This window comes from Artibeus jamaicensis, unplaced genomic scaffold (genome assembly GCF_021234435.1).
Source record: "Artibeus jamaicensis isolate MK-2021 breed Jamaican fruit bat unplaced genomic scaffold, CSHL_Jam_final contig_466, whole genome shotgun sequence".
Taxonomy (NCBI): Eukaryota; Metazoa; Chordata; class Mammalia; order Chiroptera; family Phyllostomidae; genus Artibeus; species Artibeus jamaicensis.
Genome location: NW_026521844.1, coordinates 15736583 through 15755604, shown reverse-complemented (window position 1 = coordinate 15755604; position 19022 = coordinate 15736583). Strand labels below are relative to the sequence as shown.

The 19022-nt window shown below is 33.6% G+C and overlaps 1 non-coding gene across 1 annotated transcript; it reads left to right on the top strand.

Annotated features, from left to right (window-relative positions):
• The first annotated feature begins 16304 nt into the window (after positions 1–16304).
• LOC119055984 (U6 spliceosomal RNA) lies at positions 16305–16411 on the top strand. Its single transcript, XR_005083802.2, has one exon. It is a non-coding gene; the product is annotated as a U6 spliceosomal RNA (small nuclear RNA).
• The last annotated feature ends 2611 nt before the right edge of the window (positions 16412–19022 follow it).

Genomic DNA, 19022 nt, shown 5'->3' with positions numbered 1-19022 from the left:
AACATTACGTAGGCTTATTGTTAGAACTAAGTGAAATAAGATATGTAGCATAATGTCTGTGAAGAAATAATCTGGCAACATGCCCTGGTCCATTTACGGAATAAGAATTTACATCATATTGTATATTGGGGAAAGCCAAAAAATACTTTGCATCCTGAGGTAAACAAAATAAAGCAAGCAATAATAACAAAAACGAAATCATTCTGTCTAGTTCTACTCCCCAAATTAACCCAAATCTTGAACTTTCTGGTAAGTTACTGGCCCCCTAAAAAAATAATTTTATCCTGACCTTTGCAATGTGATGCTGCACACCTGTGACAATTTTTATTAATAGGATAATCGTGGAAGATACTGACTGTTCAGATACACTGATGACTTTATTCATTCTGAAGATTCAGGACACCCTTAGTCAGATGACTTAGACTGGTCACTTCAGGTAGGACACAATGACTGACTCAGATGAGTAACCTTAGATACTGAATATTCTAAAATATGAACTATCTCGACATAAAGACTATATCTCCTGCAGCCCAAGAGAGCCTGACCTTTCCAACACCACTGTGGGGAAGGAAGTGACTAAGTTGAGACATCAAATAATTTTCTACCTTCTATGTATATAAAATGCTTAGGTATGTTTTCTCAAAATTTAGTTGGCTGTGGTTTCATGTAATTAATCCCAATGAGCACTAAGGCAGCTTGTGATTTGGTGAGAACTCTGCTATTACTTTACAATATTTTCTCTGGCTAATAAAGGACAGGTATTAGTTGTTTTTTAAATTTCAATGTATTTATTAGTGTTCTAATATTAAAAAATTAATTAGCATAATTTATAATGTGCAGCATTAGTGTTACAGAGCAGACTGTAAGAAATTTGTTACTAAATCACTCACAAAGATCTACTTGGACAGAATCTATTTATACTTTCTATGACTTATATTTAGTAACAAAAATATATGCTACTTCTAAGGTTTATCACTAAACTAATTATTGTATCTGAGGTGAATGAGATTGTGTTTGTGATGAATTATTTAAATAAATGAAATTTTAAACTTAATAATTAAGATTTGTGAGATTGATGTGTCACACTGAATACTGCTAATTTACTGAATATTGTAGTTGGTCTCATACATCATTCTATTCAAGAATAGTTTGCTGAACATATATACTGCATATTTGGAATGTGGAGATCAATATTTTGATGCAAAATATGTAAAAGGTATCATCTCTGACACTAAATATATAACCCACTTTTAAAAATAAGCCACACCAGTGTGAAATATAGGCATCATATCAAAGCATACTTTCAATGGCTCTTTAAAGTCTAACCTCTCCTTAAGTTGCCATTGAAATCTCTTAGTAATGGAATATTCACAAAATTTTTTATCCTATCTTTCTTTATTTTCTACATTACTTAGCAGCTAAATATTTTCATAATTTGTTGAGTATTTTAAACCTCTCCACATGGTTGTATTCATGCCAGAGCTTGAAGTAAAGTTATATAAGGAAAAGATGGAGAAGATCACAGAGGAAGTGGGACATGAGCTCTGTCCTAAAAGGAAAATGGAAATTCAATCAATTGTCCAATAAAAATCCCAACTGTCAGGCAGAGGAGCATAGAATTGATTTAATGGACACGTCTGAGTCTGGGTGGTTTCTCATGGTCCACGTTCATAAAGCTAAGTGATACTTCGGTTCTGAGAAATTCCCTTCTTTCCTTAGGCCAAAATTAAATCCATGGTTTAGAGGTAAGTAGAAAATCAAGCATCACCTCCCTTCCTGCTACAAACAAAAGAAAACAAACTTTGTAGCCAGAACAGCAGGAAGCTGGCTTTGTAAAACTGCAATCAAAGCTGCTCTGTTGATCAGCCAGCAATGGATCTCACGTGGTAATCTGGGAGCATGCCACCACCATGATGCTTTCAATCCTAGTTAGCAAATACCCCCTTCTAAGATGAAATCTGTCCCCTTTGAGTAACCATTGGGGCCATAAGGTTGATAAATCCAAACAAAAGTGTATTTTCTGGTCTAAATTCCATTATAAATTACACACATTTGAAATACAAATACAGTTTAACTTATTTCCTATGAAATACAAAAAGTTATAGGTTTTTGACCATATATGTTCTGGGATATCTGTACTAGTATAAAATGTATCATGGTATGCTGTTGATCATTTTAAAGGTAAAATAAATATGCAGTTGCAGGACCATACAGTTAAACCTTCAGTTGTGTAAAGAGTTGTACAGAGACATACAACCAATGCTTCTGGCATGAATATAAACAATGGCAAAATGAGAAGAAAAATCCCAGACAGTAGCCATATAATAAGGTTTATACTTCTTTTCATTTTATCTTATACTTGTAAAAAATCAATATTATTAAATATATATATATGTATATATATATATCTGGAGAAAGGGTAAGGAAGGGAGAAAAAGATAGGGAGAAATATTGATGTCAGAGGGAAATACTGATCAGTTGCCTTCCACATGGGCCCTGACCATGGACCAAATCGGTAACCCAGACATGTGTCCTGACTAGGAATCGAACTGGCAACCCTTCACTCCGTGGGATGACACCCAACCAGGCCACAATGGTAAGGGATCAGTGTTATTTTCGAGTATCGGAAAATGTGATACTAATTTCTTAATACGTGGTATTTTAAATATTCTTCCAAGGTTTTCATAGGACTTAGTTTAGTTAGAATTAAGCTTACCTGAAGCAAACTTTGTTTTAAGTAAAAATATATTTAACAAACACAACTCTGGAATTTTAGGAAGAATTTTTTAAATTACTGTTTACTTTGCTCAGACTAAAAAAAAGTTAGTGAAAAATTTGAGTAATGAACTACTACTTCCTGTGAACGGAACAAACATCTCTGTATTCATATCTAAAATAACTTTCTCTTTCTTCTCAAAGAGGTACAATTAGATCATGACAATCACAGAATATTAGAAAATACTGTTAAGAAATGTATGAAATTAAGAAAAATAATTAGATTTCTATATTTAAGAGAAATTTATTATTTTATAATTTGCATTATATATAGAATACTCAGTGGGAAAAAAATGGTCTTTAGGGTTTTTACCTTTCCTTTTATGTGATGAAGTTAAAGATAAAAGGCAAGCCTTTGTGCTTATGTCTGGAGTATAAAAGCAGCTCAGTGTGAGAAAATGAGAGTCCATGAACTACTATGTCAAAAACATTTTCAGTCAGAATTCCAGAAATAGCAAATTGTTAAATAGATAATTAAAATGTCTTTGGGGTATAAACCATAGGCACTTAGGGTTTTAATCATGTAGTTCATATTCATCAAAAGTTTTTTTCTTTTATTTTGATGCTGTTTTTAGAGAAAGACCAAGATCTGTGCCTCTGAAATTCTTCGGTTTGATAGGGTCTGATATTAGCATCTTTAGCTCAAAATAGTCATCATTTTCTTAGATGGCTGTTAGAAGCCTTCAGCAATACTGTCTTACAGAAACAGTTTCCATTTCTCATGACATTGGAACATGGTAGGAACTTCTGTGCCATGGCATAGGAATTGTGTTATCCATGGTCTGACTTTTATTTTCAGGGAAGGGATGTTGTAACTAATCATAGCTGTAACATAAACAGAGTTTACTCTAAATAATTGGTTAAAATGTAATGCAAGCAAAAGAGCATAGGTTTGGAAGTAAGGTGCTGACTGGAATAAAAAAAATATGATAAAGCTCTGGCTGGTATGACTCAGTGGATTGAGCACTGGCCTGCAAACCAAAAGGTCACTGATTCAATTCCCAGTCAGGGCACATGCCTGTGTTGCAGGCCAGGTCCCCAGTAGGGGGCGCATGAGAGGCAACCACACATTGATGTTTCTCTTCTTCCTTTCATCATTCTCTAAAACAAAAGAAAATCTTTACAAAATATATAATAAATATCTAAATATGTCTTGAAATGCTTATATCATCAAAGATGTACACCTTAGAAATTTACTTATTTTTGTTTCTTGGTATATGTGGCATTATTTTTTTCTATTTCTCTCTTTACATCTGAAAAATGACCATAAGTATACTTGATAACATTGGGTATAAAAATTAGTACACAAGAAAATATTTATACATAGATACACTATTAATTTCACATTAAAATATATATTCCCTAGAGTTAAATTTAGGGAATAAATTTGAAATATGAAATATAGCAGTGTATATTGCAACCTGCTCCACTATTCTTTTAACATTGTTTCTGCTAAAAGTGTTTTTTGTAAAAGACAAATTGTAACTAATACATGACCCATGATAAACTGCGTATTTGTGTTTGAGTTCCAGGAACTAACTTCAAAGGAAGCTGACTCCAGCAACCAGACCTTCCAGCTCCAGGAGACTTGCTGACTTTCAACCATAAAACCCAGACCTCTGCTTGACCAGTTTAGAGGTAATCATCAGAATAGACTGTGCTGACCTACACGTAGAGAACTTTCAACCACCCTCTCCCTGGTTTCTTTGTTCTGCTTTCCCTCTGCCTTGTAATAAAAACTCCTGCCCGCACAAAGATGTGAAGATGGTCTTTGGGGCAGGAGTTCACTGTCCTTTCAGGCTGTCAGCACCTGAGTAAACTGTCCTTCCTTCCATCAGCACTTGCCTCTTGAGTGTTGGCTTTTGAAGTGGCAGGCAGTCAAACCTGAGTTTGGTATGATGTTCTCTTATCAGCCCTGTTGTTGCATAAAACAAAAGGTGTAGATGTGAGTTAATTATTGTATCCCTTACTATCTTAGATCAAAAACAAAGGTTAACATCCCTCATTACCAGAGAAAGAAAAATTAAAGCCACAAGGAGATATCACCTCAAATCTGTCAGGATGGCATCATCAATAAACCAACAGACAGCATGTATGGGTGAGAATGTGGAGAAAGGAGAATCCTTTTGCCTTGTTGGTCAGAATGCAGATCGGTAAAGCCACTGAGGAAAACAGTATGATGTTGCTTCAGAAAATTAAAAATGAACCTGAGATTCCACTTCTGGGAATATATCCAAAGAAACCTGAAACATTAAAGTAAAAGAATATACATACCCCTGTGTTTATTGTAGCATTCTTTACAATAGCTAAGATTTGGAAGCAGCCCAAGTGTCCATCAGTAGATGAGTGGGTAAAATGACTATGGGACATTTATACAATGGAATACTACTTGGCTGTAAAAAAGAGAAGAAAAATTTTATCCTTTGCAATAACGTAGATGGACATGTGGAACATTTTGCTAAGTGAAATAAACCAGTCAGAAAAAAGATAAATATCACATGATTTCACTCATCTGTGGAATCTATTGAAAAAACTGAACAAACGAGCAAAATAAAGACAGACTCATAGATGGAGAGCAGGCTGACAGCTCTTGGAGGTGTTGGGGGAGCAGTGGAGGGACTAAACAAAAAAGGAAAAGATTTCATGGACTTGGACAGTGCTGTGATGATTGTGGGTGGGGGCAGGTGGAAGAGGGTATAAGGGGATCACTGGCAATGGAAAAAATACAATAAAAATGACTTAAAAAAAACAATGCAGATATTCCTCTAAGTTAACAGTGAATGCACACATTGTAAATAACACTTAAATAATCTTCTGTATTCTTGCTAATGAAAAGGAAATTAAAATCATTAGAGAACAAGATGTTTTAAATAATTGAAACATTTCAAAATGCTCCATATTTTACATAAAGAAATTGTCTCATTTGTTGTATTGGGTGAGAAAATGATGGAAGTAGATACAGAAATCATATTAGCGGAAATGTCCTTATTCACTACTTAAAACAAGTTTTAAGTAGTAAAACTGCAGATGCTGCTGTACTTGGGTTTAACGGCGTGAAAACATATGCAGGTGGAGACAATGGGAACTTGTACGTATCGGCCAGGGAGATGATGTGGTGGCAAAGCAAAATATCTTCCTTACTGACAGAGTGTGTAGAGTCATATCTAGTAAATGAGGAAAATATAATTGGCGCCTCCAGAACATTAGTCACAAATTTGCAAACTGATTTCTAAATGTTAGTAATGGGGTTCAAATAGGAAACTTCCTAAAAGTAATATTTTATAGTATAGGGATGTATTTATATGTATGTATATATATTATACTATATAAACATATAGTATATAAAATATTATGCTAGTAAAATGTGACTTTTGATAATTATTAGTTTACTTTATGTCTGAATACACTAAACAACTGATCTTTCTATTGACAATATTATCTTCAGGTTTAGCTTCTAATCATGTAAACGACATAGCTGAGGCAAAGTGAACTTTAGATTTTCTTTATAAACATTATTAAAACTGACATTTTTAGTTTTCACACCAAAACATAAGGTTAAAAATAGCATTTAAATGGTGTTATAATGAAATATATGAAACAAAAATCAAACCTACTGTATACCCATGAAAAATCTGAAAAAGCTAACAGACAAAAAGAATAATTCTTTTCAGTATTTAGTATCTTGGTATTTCTAAGATTACATATCTAATTTCATCATTGATTTCTGTGAAAATCATCTTGTTTTCTTCAAATTTGGGATTGTGGCACCCCTGCAAATCAAATTCTCCGGTGCTGTGTTTTCCAGCTCACACAGGGTCACTGGAAGCCTCTTTGTTTATCCTGTAAACACCTCACTTTCAAATCCTATCTAATGCCAGAGGATGCTAATCACTTTATCTGTTTTAGTCTGAAACACTCAGAATTGTTTTAAATTCTTTATAAAATCTCTCAGCATAAAGTCTGCCTGGATTTTTCTTAAAAAGATTTTGGACTTAACTTGGAAAACTTTTTAGAAAAAGCATAACACTGTGAGGTTTTAACTGAAGAACAGTTGGGATTAAATCTTGTAATGCAAAATCAGTTACAATAAATATGTTATTGTGTCTCAATTCCACTGAATTGTTGGTCTCAGATAGATGTTTAACAGTACCAAAATATATTTAAAGCCTGAGAGTGTTTTTAAACACATACACACTTTAAAAAAACATTCAGTTAAATAAAATAACATTGATGATACTTTTATATGAGCCAGATATTTATCTCAATTTGACTTATATTTAAAATAACTAATTGCTAAACTAAACTTTTCATATTTAAGCAGTTATTCACATATAAATAAATCATACAAGTATTTTTTGAGGTTTTATTAAAACAATATCACTTTGTAGTAGTAATTTACCTCAAGGAGCATCTATAAAGGACGCATGGACAAAGCCAAAGAGGGGAGAGATTGAAGGAAGGTGGGTGGGGCGGGGAGAAAATGAAGACAACTGTACTGGAACAACAGTAAAAAAAAATAATATAAGCCTTTTTAAAAAAACAAACAACAAATATAATATTAAACGTATTATATTTTAGTTACTGTTAATAAAAAATAAAAGTAGTTTATTAGTCATCAACTCTTCTACTTCAAATTGGAAATTTTCAATAACTAAGCTTGAATATTTAAAGCACAAACTCATTCACATCAATCAGATATAATTTTTATTTTGCCTTTTTGAGAAATGATCTAAATGCTCAATCATTTAGAAATGAAGATTATAATTAAAACAGTGTGCAACTTAATGTTAATCAGAAATTACGTGATGTACAGTAGCAACTAAAAAGATTCAAATGACTTCCAGATAACAGAAGTAAAGCTGAGAACAGTCTTTTAATAAAGGCCATTTTGCCTTGTAGGAAAAGATTGTTAGTTGTAAAAAGAAACCTTTTAAACTAATATGATGAGGTGCATGTGAAAATTAATATTATGCTTTAATGTTCTCTCCAGTGAGTAGCCTCAGTTGATTTATTCATTTAGGTAATTATGTTCAGCAATATTAGTAATTCACTGTTAAATTGAATTTGGAGAACACACAATAAATTGAAACTGTAGTCATATTTCTTTCTTGCTGTGTAACAAACAGAGATGTATTGATGTAAGTTCTGAGTGTAGTACATAAGTTAAATTCCCTAGACTGCAATTTGATCAAAAAGCTTTAGACATTTACTTGAGCTATATTAGATGGCAGCCATTGGATGGCAGTAAAATTCTACATCAATCACTTTAGCAAAGTGAAGCTGGGAAATAATGGGACTTTTATTATTTAACAGCAGAATGCTGATTTAAAAGGCAAAGCTCAGGGGGTTGTGTATACTGCAGCAATACTAACTGTTTTTTTAAAGCATATTCTTTTATTCTCCCCTCAGTTTAAAGGGAGATGCAATTCTGGAAAAATTATTTATAGAATTTTATCATTATAAGAGATTATGTTTCTGCTTTTCTTTTATGTAATAAAAATTTTTGTATTATATTTTTAAAAGAACCCAATAAAAGGAAATTAACAAATATATATGACTCAAATGTTTTATGCATTGTCAATGCCTGAATCCATTTTTAAAAATATTTAAAAAGAACATTTACATTTTTGTTATATTAAGGGCTTGGAAAGCAAATACTTTTAAAATAAAACTATAAACATCATAATGCTTACATTTTTTTACACATTTTAAACAGGAGACAAAGTTTCAAAGCACATAGTAAATAAACATTGCTAAAGGTAATATGACAGAAGACATTTTTCCTTCCAAAGAAGCTTTAAATTCTGTACTTGCATAGACCTCTGAAATCAGTCAATACTTTATCCTAGATATCTTAAAGACAATGTGAATATTTCTGACAATTGTTATCCCAGAATTAGTCACAGGGTGGGCAAGTCTATAAAGAAAACCTTTGTTGTCTTAAACTTGTTGTGTTTATCATATGAGTTTAACAGGAACAGAGCCAAAACAAAATGCTACATGTCCTAGATTTTACATAAAGAAATGCATGTTTTTTTGTCCCTTCCCCTTCATTTAGATTTTTATTTGATGAGAAGTTGATAAGTTCAATTACGATTTATTTGGCAATAAAATGAACCAATTGTTTTCAGAAAATATTCAGGGTGGTCTGCCACAATCAAAAGGCTATTAATCAGAATTTCATGGGACAAACCACAGACTTCCTTGCTATTTATCCTCTCCCTCACTTTATGTTTAAAGTCTATTAAAAGTTTATAGTCTTCCAAAGATCATATTAGGCATTAAAATTCAGACATCTCATTCTTACTGCAAAATTGTTGGAAGAAAAGAAAATAAATGGGTTATCACGAATCCATTCTCATCAGGAGGAGTGTAAAAAGCATGCACAGTGGAACAATATTCATTTATTTTTATGACAGTGCTTAAGAAGAGAAAAAAGGAAGTGAAATAAACCTAGGGATATGTAATATTATGACTTCCATGCACAGGGAGTTAGGAAAGCTGGAATGGAATACCTCAGCCTGCAGATGGGTTATATTTAACTTTGCATGTGAGTGTGTATTATAGAGTTATTTTTGCAAGATTTGGTTTATTGAGTTAATGAGTTTATTTCTGATAAAAAGAATAGATTTTATTTATATTTAAATTGGTATTTTGCAATATTATAAAAATCTATCCTGCCGAACTTTGTTAGAATAAAGAAGGCATTTACATCTTTTTCTACATATGTCATTCTCAAAGAAGTCATGGTTGAAAAAGTATATATAAAAGTAAATCTTAAGTATTCATAGATATATAGAGTTTTTTAAGATTAATTTAAAAAATTTAGGCATTTTGCAATTTTATACAGTGTTAAAAACAATAGCATTTCTTCTAATGTAGTACAAAATTGATCGATGCTTGAATCTTAATCTATATTTAATTATTTATGGCTACACTGTACATTCAAATGATAAGCTGATTTTACCCGGAAATTTAGGAAAGCATCTGCAAGAGCATAAACTGAATTTCTTTATATTGAGACACTATCTATCTAAATCTAACTGATTATTCACAATGATGTAGAAAGATAGTGAGTGATATGGTCAAATTTATTCTCAATCAGCAGGGCATATTGCAAATATTTTCTTAAATTTAATGCTACAAATTTTATTGAAAATTCCTTCTTAGTAGTCCTAAAATTGTATACAAAAATTGCTGCAGGTCTTTGAAGAAATAATGTGTCTTTATCTTGTTTATTCTTATAAAGGCATATGAAATGTTGAAATGGATACACAAAAAGAAGTAGCTGAGAAGCTATAATGCCTACTTCAGAATTCACAGTATGCTTTATACCCCTCTGATGCATGTTCATCGAATCAGTGTTATCTAGTCTGTTTTTAAACAGAGTATTAAGTACATAGCTGAACCCCTTGAATTAAATATTGGTTCTGTTACTGACTAGCTGTGTGACCTTGTGGAGTTTACCTGATCTCTCTGTGCCATCATTTTCTTTCTCTTTCAAGTATATGAAATAGTATTACCTATCTCTCAAGTTTGTTGTAATGAGCATATGAAGAAAAATATATGCAATTATTAACTAGGAAAGTGGTAATGTCATGGTATAAATATGGCAGTTATCACTGCTGTGTGTCAGAAAAGTAAATAGAAAGACCTAGGGCCCCTGCTCTTAAGGAGCTCATAAACAAGCTTAGGAGATAAATGAGTGTTTTTGAGATATAATCATGTACCTGATATTGTAGATACAAAGTGGAGTACTTCAAGATGCTCACAGGCAGGGGCAGGAGATATAACATAGTGGGGTAAATGAGGTGATAGAGCTCTGCCCTGTCTAGAATACAACACATAGAAGAGGATGCCAGTCTAGTCTTCAGGCTGCACAGTAGGCTGAGGCTGAGCCATAGAGGACCATTTCCATGAAGAGCCATGCCTTTAACTGGATTTTGAAGAATATGAGTCAGTCAGAAGAGAAGTCGGATGTAAGTAGAGGAATCATCTTATCAGAAAGCAACAAACACAAGAAAATTTGATCTGTTCAATGAACTCTAAGTGATTCATCCATGATATAGGTAGAAGATACATAGGAAAAATTAAAATTTTTTTTCAAACAGATTTAAATTTAACGCAAAAAAATAAAATAATACCTGATATATTTAGCTTTTATGTTGTGGTAGAATTTCACTCCTGTCATTTGGCGTGCAGATTATCCAATAAGGAAAACAGGGCTGGGCTTCTATGGTAGATTACACCTGTATTTAAAATCTGGAAATACAAATGATAAAATGTCAAATGACATTCAATTATTTCTGCTAAAAAAATGACTGTATCTGAATTAAAAATTACCTTATAATGCATATTATATTTCAACAATGCTACACTTGGATCACTTTATTATAAATAGTGTTGTATAATTTAAAAAATAATTACTAGCTGTGATACTGTGATGTATAAAAATAAATATATATTTTGTCTTCATCCTCATTTCTGACACAAAGCTCCTCAAATTCCTGGAACTTCCTAAGTGAGAAAATATTCAAGGTATCTTTATTATGTTAATGAGGTGGATTTTAGAGAGCACACAAGAATGGTGGCTGGTTGCCAGGAGAACCAACCATGTGATTTGAGAGTTAGACCTCTCAGTCCTACTCTTGCCCCCATCCTCCACCTGCAAGGAAGTGGAGAGGAGTTGGCGATTGAGTTTACCAAGGGTCGATAATTTAATCAATCATGCCTAAGTGATGAAGCCTCCAACAAAACACAAAAGAACAGGGTTCAGAGACCTTCCAGATGGTGAACAAGTGCAGACTTGAAGAGAGTGATGCACTTGGAGAGGATTTGGAAACCTAAATCCTTTTCCTATACCTTGTTCTATGCATATCTCCTATATGACAGTTCTTGAATTATGTCATTTCATAATACATCAGTGATCTAGTAAGGAAAGTGTCTCATAGTCTTGTGAGCTGATCTAGCAAATTAATTACGCCCAAGGAGAGGGTCACTTCAACCTTTGATTTACAGGCACAGTTGACAACCTGGACTTGCTATTGGCCTCTCAGGTAGATGGCAGTCTTGTAGCCCTAACATGAGAGATCTGATGCTATCTATCTCCAGGTAGGTAGTTTTAGAATTGAGCTGAACTTTAAGAGCACTCATCTGGTGTTGAAGAATTGCTTGGTGGTATGGGGACAAAAATCCACACATGGAAATTGGGTGTCAGTGTAATGAAAAGCTCTAACACTTATATTAATGGTTTTACTAAAAGATTGCATAATAAAAGGTGGAAATTGGACCAAAATGACAGAATTGCAAATGAAAAATTTTCTGGTCTTGCAAATGAAAAAAAAAAGTGTGCTTAATAAAAACAGCTGTTAAAGAATTATAATGGTAAAGGAAACATATCATCAGGAACGTATAGATCATATACATATGATATATACATACATACACATACACACATATATAAAGGAAACCAACATGGAGCCCAGAGATCACAAAAAGGTTGCTTATTATTACCCTATATATAAACTTTTGACCAGCTGTAAGACCACATCCTGAACTTTACTGCCTCCTCACTATGGTAACCACACAAGTTGTACTGTTCACCTTGAAAGGAGTCAATCTAGTTCACCAGCCAGTACCTCTCATTTGCACAGAAGACCTATGAGGTTTAAATATTTGGACTTTTGTGCTTGCTAAGGGACACATCCTGGCACTTGGTAATCTCACCACTCCAACTTGACCCAGTCCTCCTCACCCTATGTTACACAGATGGACAATAAAAGTTTCCTTTGTTACAAACTTTGTAATTTCTGCATTAATAAACCCTGCCTTTGTTTGTTCTCTTCAGAGCACAGTTTGTGTTGCTGCTTGAATCCCAAATATGAATTTTTTAAGTTAGTGGAATCATCATCGGCTACACCAGAAGGTTGTGGGTTCCATCCTCAGTCAGAATGCATATAAGAGGCAACCAAATCAATGTTTGTCTCTCAAATTAGTGTTTCTCGCTCTTCCTTCCTCTTAAAAAAACAATTAAAAATACCTTTGGGTGAGGATAAAAAAATAATAAGAGATAATGTAAAATCACCTACTTTTGAGAAAAAGCAACATTATAAAATAAAGGGTCCAAATGAGCAATATATAGGAAATATCTTCCAATGAACAGAGTTAAAAGGTAAAATAGAAAACTTTTAAATAAATATAAGCAATAACCTCTGAGAAAAGGAAAAAGGCAATGTAATGAAACATTCATTAACAAAACAAGAATAAACTATGGAAAGAAAGAACAAACAGTGATCAAATTATTAAATTCAGTTATGAAAAAAGTAACCAAATTATCAAAGCAGAAAATAAAATTAGCGAGCTAAAATATTGTGCCAAAGAATTAGAGCCACACTAGACAACCCATCTTCTAATATGTTACCTTTTGGTTGGTATTTATATAGTCAATATGTTTATTTACTTATCCAAATTAAACACAATATTTTAAAATAAATTATTGTTGGGAAAATTTTTTAGTTACAGTTAGGCAGCTTGTCATAATCATGTATAAATATTTTTAAAGCACAGAAAGTGTCAACAAAGATGATGAGTATTATTGATTATTCTGGTACATAAAGAGGTTATTAAAATTAATTTTAGCCTCCAGATCCACAATTATATAAAGGACAATTTTTAAAGAAACAGAATCTTGATATTAAGATGGAAAATATACAACATGCAAAACAAAACATAAAGACATGGATGAAGACCTATGAATGGTCCCAGGATGAAGTCCCCCGGTATGGATTGAGTATGTGTTGACTAAAAAACAAAAACAAAAACAAAAAGCAGTAAGTGAAAAGAGTAAAATGCTTTAGTGTTGAAAAAAGACATACTTTCACACTGAAAGTGGCCACAAGATAAAACAAAACACCAGATGAATAGAGTCAATGCAGTGAAATTTTAGAACAAAGAAGATAATGATAAAATTATAAAAAATGCTACAGGGGATTGTGGGGGAGCTCTCCCCAGAGGTCCAGCCCCCCCCTCACCACAGATGAGAGTAAGTCTACCAAGATGTGATCTGGTTGGGGAGGAAAGATGGATGATCTTGCAAAGGAGAAAGGCCTGGAACCTGTTCCTCAATGAGCTTTTATTGGGTTTAATTTGCATAGGAATACAGCATGTATATGTAAAGCTCATTGATCAGTGTCAGGCAGAAATGATTAGACAGTAGATAACAGTCAAAGAACTCTGAGGGCTTATTCTGAGTCAGGGTCAGATAGTTTAAGGGCCATAAAACTTTGGGGAACAAACCCACTTCATGCTTGGACCCTTATCGTTTAAATTGAGGGTATTAGCAAAGCAGGTTTCACTGGACTTATGCATTCTTCTTTAGGCCTGATCACCCTAGGGAACCCGACCTTTCCAGCACAGGGCTGCACCCACCTCCAGCATTGTTTCAGGCTTAAGTCAGGCAGGGGAAGTAAGGCAGCCAAGAGATTAGGAGACTTATTGCAGACAGAATGAGGAGGACTCGGGCTATGTCAAAGCCGAGGGGCCATCACCCCCTTTTTCTATAGCTCCCCAAGTCCTTCCCTGAAGGCCCCTTTGTGACCATGCCTGTCTTAGGTTGTCCTTCCCTTGAGGAATCTTACCCATCACTGGCTAACTGGTCACACATTTGAGGCCAAGCAGGGTAAAGTAAAGGGGGTAGAGAAGGCACCCCTGCCAGGGAGATAAGCTTTGTCTCCTTAGTGGCTTAGGGTCCCAAGGTCACTCACTCAGCCTTAGCCATGGAGGGTTACAGTTTCTGAAACTGGGCAGGGTGGTTCCCAACAGGGGATAAAAGTACAAGCTTGCAAGCACACACAAATGCACACACAACACTTAGTTTATTTACAATTAGGAAAGAATAAAAATTTAGGGGGCATCTGATTTTCTTTCATCGAAACTGAATTGAGGAAACGATGAAGCAATATCTTCAAGGTTCATAGGGAAATTATTTTGAATTTAAGCTTCCTACCATTTTCAATCTGTATCTATTTATCTGCTTTCTGTCTACCTACCTACCGACCTATCTGCTATTTATTAGAAGCAGTTTCGAAATGCAACCTGTGGCAGATTGTATATTCAAAAAGGGTCAAGACCAATATTTCAGATCCAGTATAATTGCCAAAACTTCAAGATATCCCCTTTAAAGAGATGGAGTCAATTTGCCATTTCCTTGAACAAGGAAAGTACATTTCAACTGCCATGATAGAATAGGGCAGAGATGAAACTAAGTATCATTGATAACATGAAAATTTTTAAATGTTATAGGATTAAAAAATCAACAAATAGCAACCAAATTGGACAAATACTTGCCATACATAATTTGTCTAAAAACTCTTACAAATTAATAGAAAGATTATGACAATTTAAGAATTGAGCAAAATTCAGGAATAACTAAGTCACAGAAAAAGAAATGCACATAGGCAATAAAATACAAAAAATATGCATAACTCACTAAATATAAGAAATATGCAAGCTGAAATTTCAATGAGATGTCACTTTTGCTTATAATATTGGCAAAAGTAGATTTTAGATTTACAATATTTAGTAATGTAAGGGTTTTATTAATAGCAACTTACAGTATCTAATTAAACTGTAAAAGGTTAAAATTTTTATATTTATTGCGCTGTACATTAGATCTCTAGAGCTAAGTTACTACTCACTGAAAGTTAGTACTCTCAAGCACCTGACCTGTCCCCCACATCCTGTCCCCGGAAGCCACCATCTTACTCTCTGTGTTTACAAGTTTGACATTTTTAGATTCCACATTTGAGTCATATTATACAACATAATAAAGCTTGATCGGATCGTAGACCTTACATATTTCAACCACTAAAAAGAAATGATAATTATGTAATATGATAGAGATGTTATCACTACAATGACAATCATATTACATATATAAATGTATCAAATGAACATTTACATGTCAAATATATTTCAATTGACCCTTAACATTAAAATAACTCAACTCACGAGTCCTACTTGTAGAAATCTATCATACAAAAATATTTGTATAAACATATGTGTGCCTGTGTGTGTGCCTACGTAGGCATACAAGGAAGTGACTTAGAGCAGCATTGATGATTCTCAAAGTTACTAATAATGCCCATGTGCCCTAATTTAGAAACATATAAAACACAAAATATAAGATAAAATAATATAAGTTAATCAAATAAGGTAAATATATTTATATTTATAGGTATATAAAAATGGCCAAGCTAGATATCAACACAAATATATATGTGTATATAACTATAGCTGTGTACATATGAAGATACAGATAGTACTTTTTACATAACTTGACTTACAAATGAATATATATGAGCTTATATGAATGCATACATATATGTAAAATTATTTGGAAAGATATACACTAATCCATGAATCACTGGAAATTAATTTTAGGAGGGAAATAGGTGTGTGTGACCAGCATAGGTGTAATTTCAATTTTTATTTATGTAGCTTATGTTATTTGATTTTTCAAAGTGAATATAGTGCTCACTTTGGCAGCACATGTACTAAAATTGGAACCATACAAAGAAGATCAGCATGGCACCTGTGCAAGGATGACATGGAAATTCATAAAGTGATCTCTATTTTTATGTAATAATATCCATATAACAGGGATACCAGGAAGAAAAGAAGAGGAACAGGGGATAGAAAAAACTGTTTGAAAGAGTAATGATGGAAAACTTCTCTAATTTTATTAAAGAAAAAGTTATACAAGTCCAGGAAGTACAGAAGGTATCAAACAAGATGAACCCAAAGAGGCCCACTCAAGACACATCATAATTAAAATGGCAAAATTCAAAGACAAAGAGAAAATCTTAAAGGCAGCAAGTGAGATACAGGAAATAACATACAAGGGAGCTCAGATAGGGCTAGGGCTGACTTCTAAACAGAAAAGGGAAGCCAAAAGAGAATGGTGAGAAATATTCCAAGTAATGAGAAGCAAGGGCCTGCAACCAAGTCTACTCTACCCAGCAAGGCTCTCATCTAAAATGAGGGGAGATTAAGGAGCTCTTAAGACAAAAGAAGGCTAAAAGAATATACCTTTACCAAACAAGCATTGAAATATATGCTAAAGGGACTGCTTTAAGAAGATAAAGAAAAAGAGTGAGAGAGAGAGAAACACAGGTGCAAAAGGGAAAATGACAATGAATAATTACTTATCAATAATAGCCTTAAATGTAAATGAATTAAATGTTCCAATCAAAAGATATAGGGTAGCTGAATGGGTAAGAAAACAGGACCTGCACATATGCTGCCTATAAGAGACCCGTCTCAGAACAAATTACCTATACAGACAGAAAGTGAAGGTTGGAAAAAATATTCCAAGCAAAAGGACAGAAAAAAAAGCCAGATCAGACAAAATAGACTTCAAAACAAAGACCATGACAAGAGACACAGAAGGATGCTTCATAATACTCAAGGGAAGAATCCATCAAGAAGACATAAATATTGTAAACATGTATGTACCCAACATAGGAGCACCCAAATATATAAGGAAACTTTTGGAGGACTTCAAGAAAGACAGACAGCAATACATTTACAGTAGGGGATTTTAACACCATACTGTCAACAATGGACAGATCTTCCAAATGAAATATCAACAAGGATTTTGTGACACTGGACAATACACTAGCTCAAATGGACTTAACTGATATATACAGAAAGTTTTATCCCAAAGAAGCAAAATACACATTCTTTTCGAATGCACCTGGATCATGTTCAGGGATCACATGATAAAACACAAACAAGCCTCAACAAATTCAAGAAAATTAAAATCATATCAAGCATTTTATTGGACCATAAGAGCTTTAAACTAGAAACGAACCTCAAGGAAAAAACTTGAAAATGTTCAAATACATGGAGACTGAATGGGTTAATAATGAGATCAAGGAACAAATTTGAAAGCTTCTGGAACAAGTAAAAATGAACACAAAATAGTCCAAAATCTATGGGACACCATGAAGGCAGTCCCGAGAGGGAAGTTCAGAGCAGTACAGGACTATCGATAAAAGATAGAAACATTTCAAATATACAGCCTAACCCTACAGTTAAAAGAACTGGAGGAACAACAACAAACAAAGCCCAGAGTAAGTAGAAGAAAGGAAATAATCAAGATCAGAGCAGAACTAAATGGCATAGAGACTAAAATAACAATTCAAAGGATCAATAAATCTCTGAGCTGTTTGTTTAAAAAGATAAGCAAAATTGACAAGCCTTTACCCAAATGTATCAACAAAAAAAGAGAGAGGACTCAAATAAATAAAATCAGAAATGAAAGGAGTAAAATTACAACTGATACCACAGAAATACAAAGGATTGTAAGAAATTACTACAGATGACTATATGCCAAGAAATTTTAAAACCTGTGTGAAATGGACAACTTTGTAGAAACATTTGATCTTACAAAAGTGAATCAAGAAGAAGCAGAAAACCTGAACAGACTAAGCTAGTGAAATTGAAGCAGTAATAAAAAAACTCCTGGCACACAATTCCCTGGACTGAATGGTTTCACAGAAGAATTTTACAAAACATTTAAGGAAGAGCTAACCCCTATCCTTCTCAAACTATTCCAAAAACCCAAGAAGAGAGAAGACTCTCAAACTCTTCATATGAGGCCAGCATCATTCTAATCCCCAAACCAGATAAACTCACAACAAAAGCTAGAGGCCGATACCGCTAAAGAACATAGACAATGAAATCCTCAACAGAATATTGGCAAACGGCATCCAGCTTTACATGAAAAAGACCATACACCATGATCAAGAGGGATTCATTCCAAGAATGCAAGGATGGTACAATATTTGTAAATCAAAAAAAAACATAACACATCACATAAAAAGAGACAAAAATCATATGATCATATCAATAGATGCTGGAAAAGCATTAGATAATGGGTTTTCTTCTTACAGTTAGGGGATATATTTTTTTTCTTTTCACCCTGTTGGGTGAGCCTTTTTCCGTTTAATTTTGATGATTAAGAACGGGGGTGGTTTGGTCGTGTCAGCAAAGTGGGAGCACAGGGAACGTACCTCAACATGAGAAAGGCCACATACAAGAAACTTACAGCAAATCGTACTCAATAGGCAAAAACTAAAAGCTTCCCCACTAAGATCAGGAACAAGCCAAGGGTGTCGTCTATTTTCACCACTTCTATTCAACATAGTATTGAAAGATCTAGCCACAGTGATCAGATGAGAAAA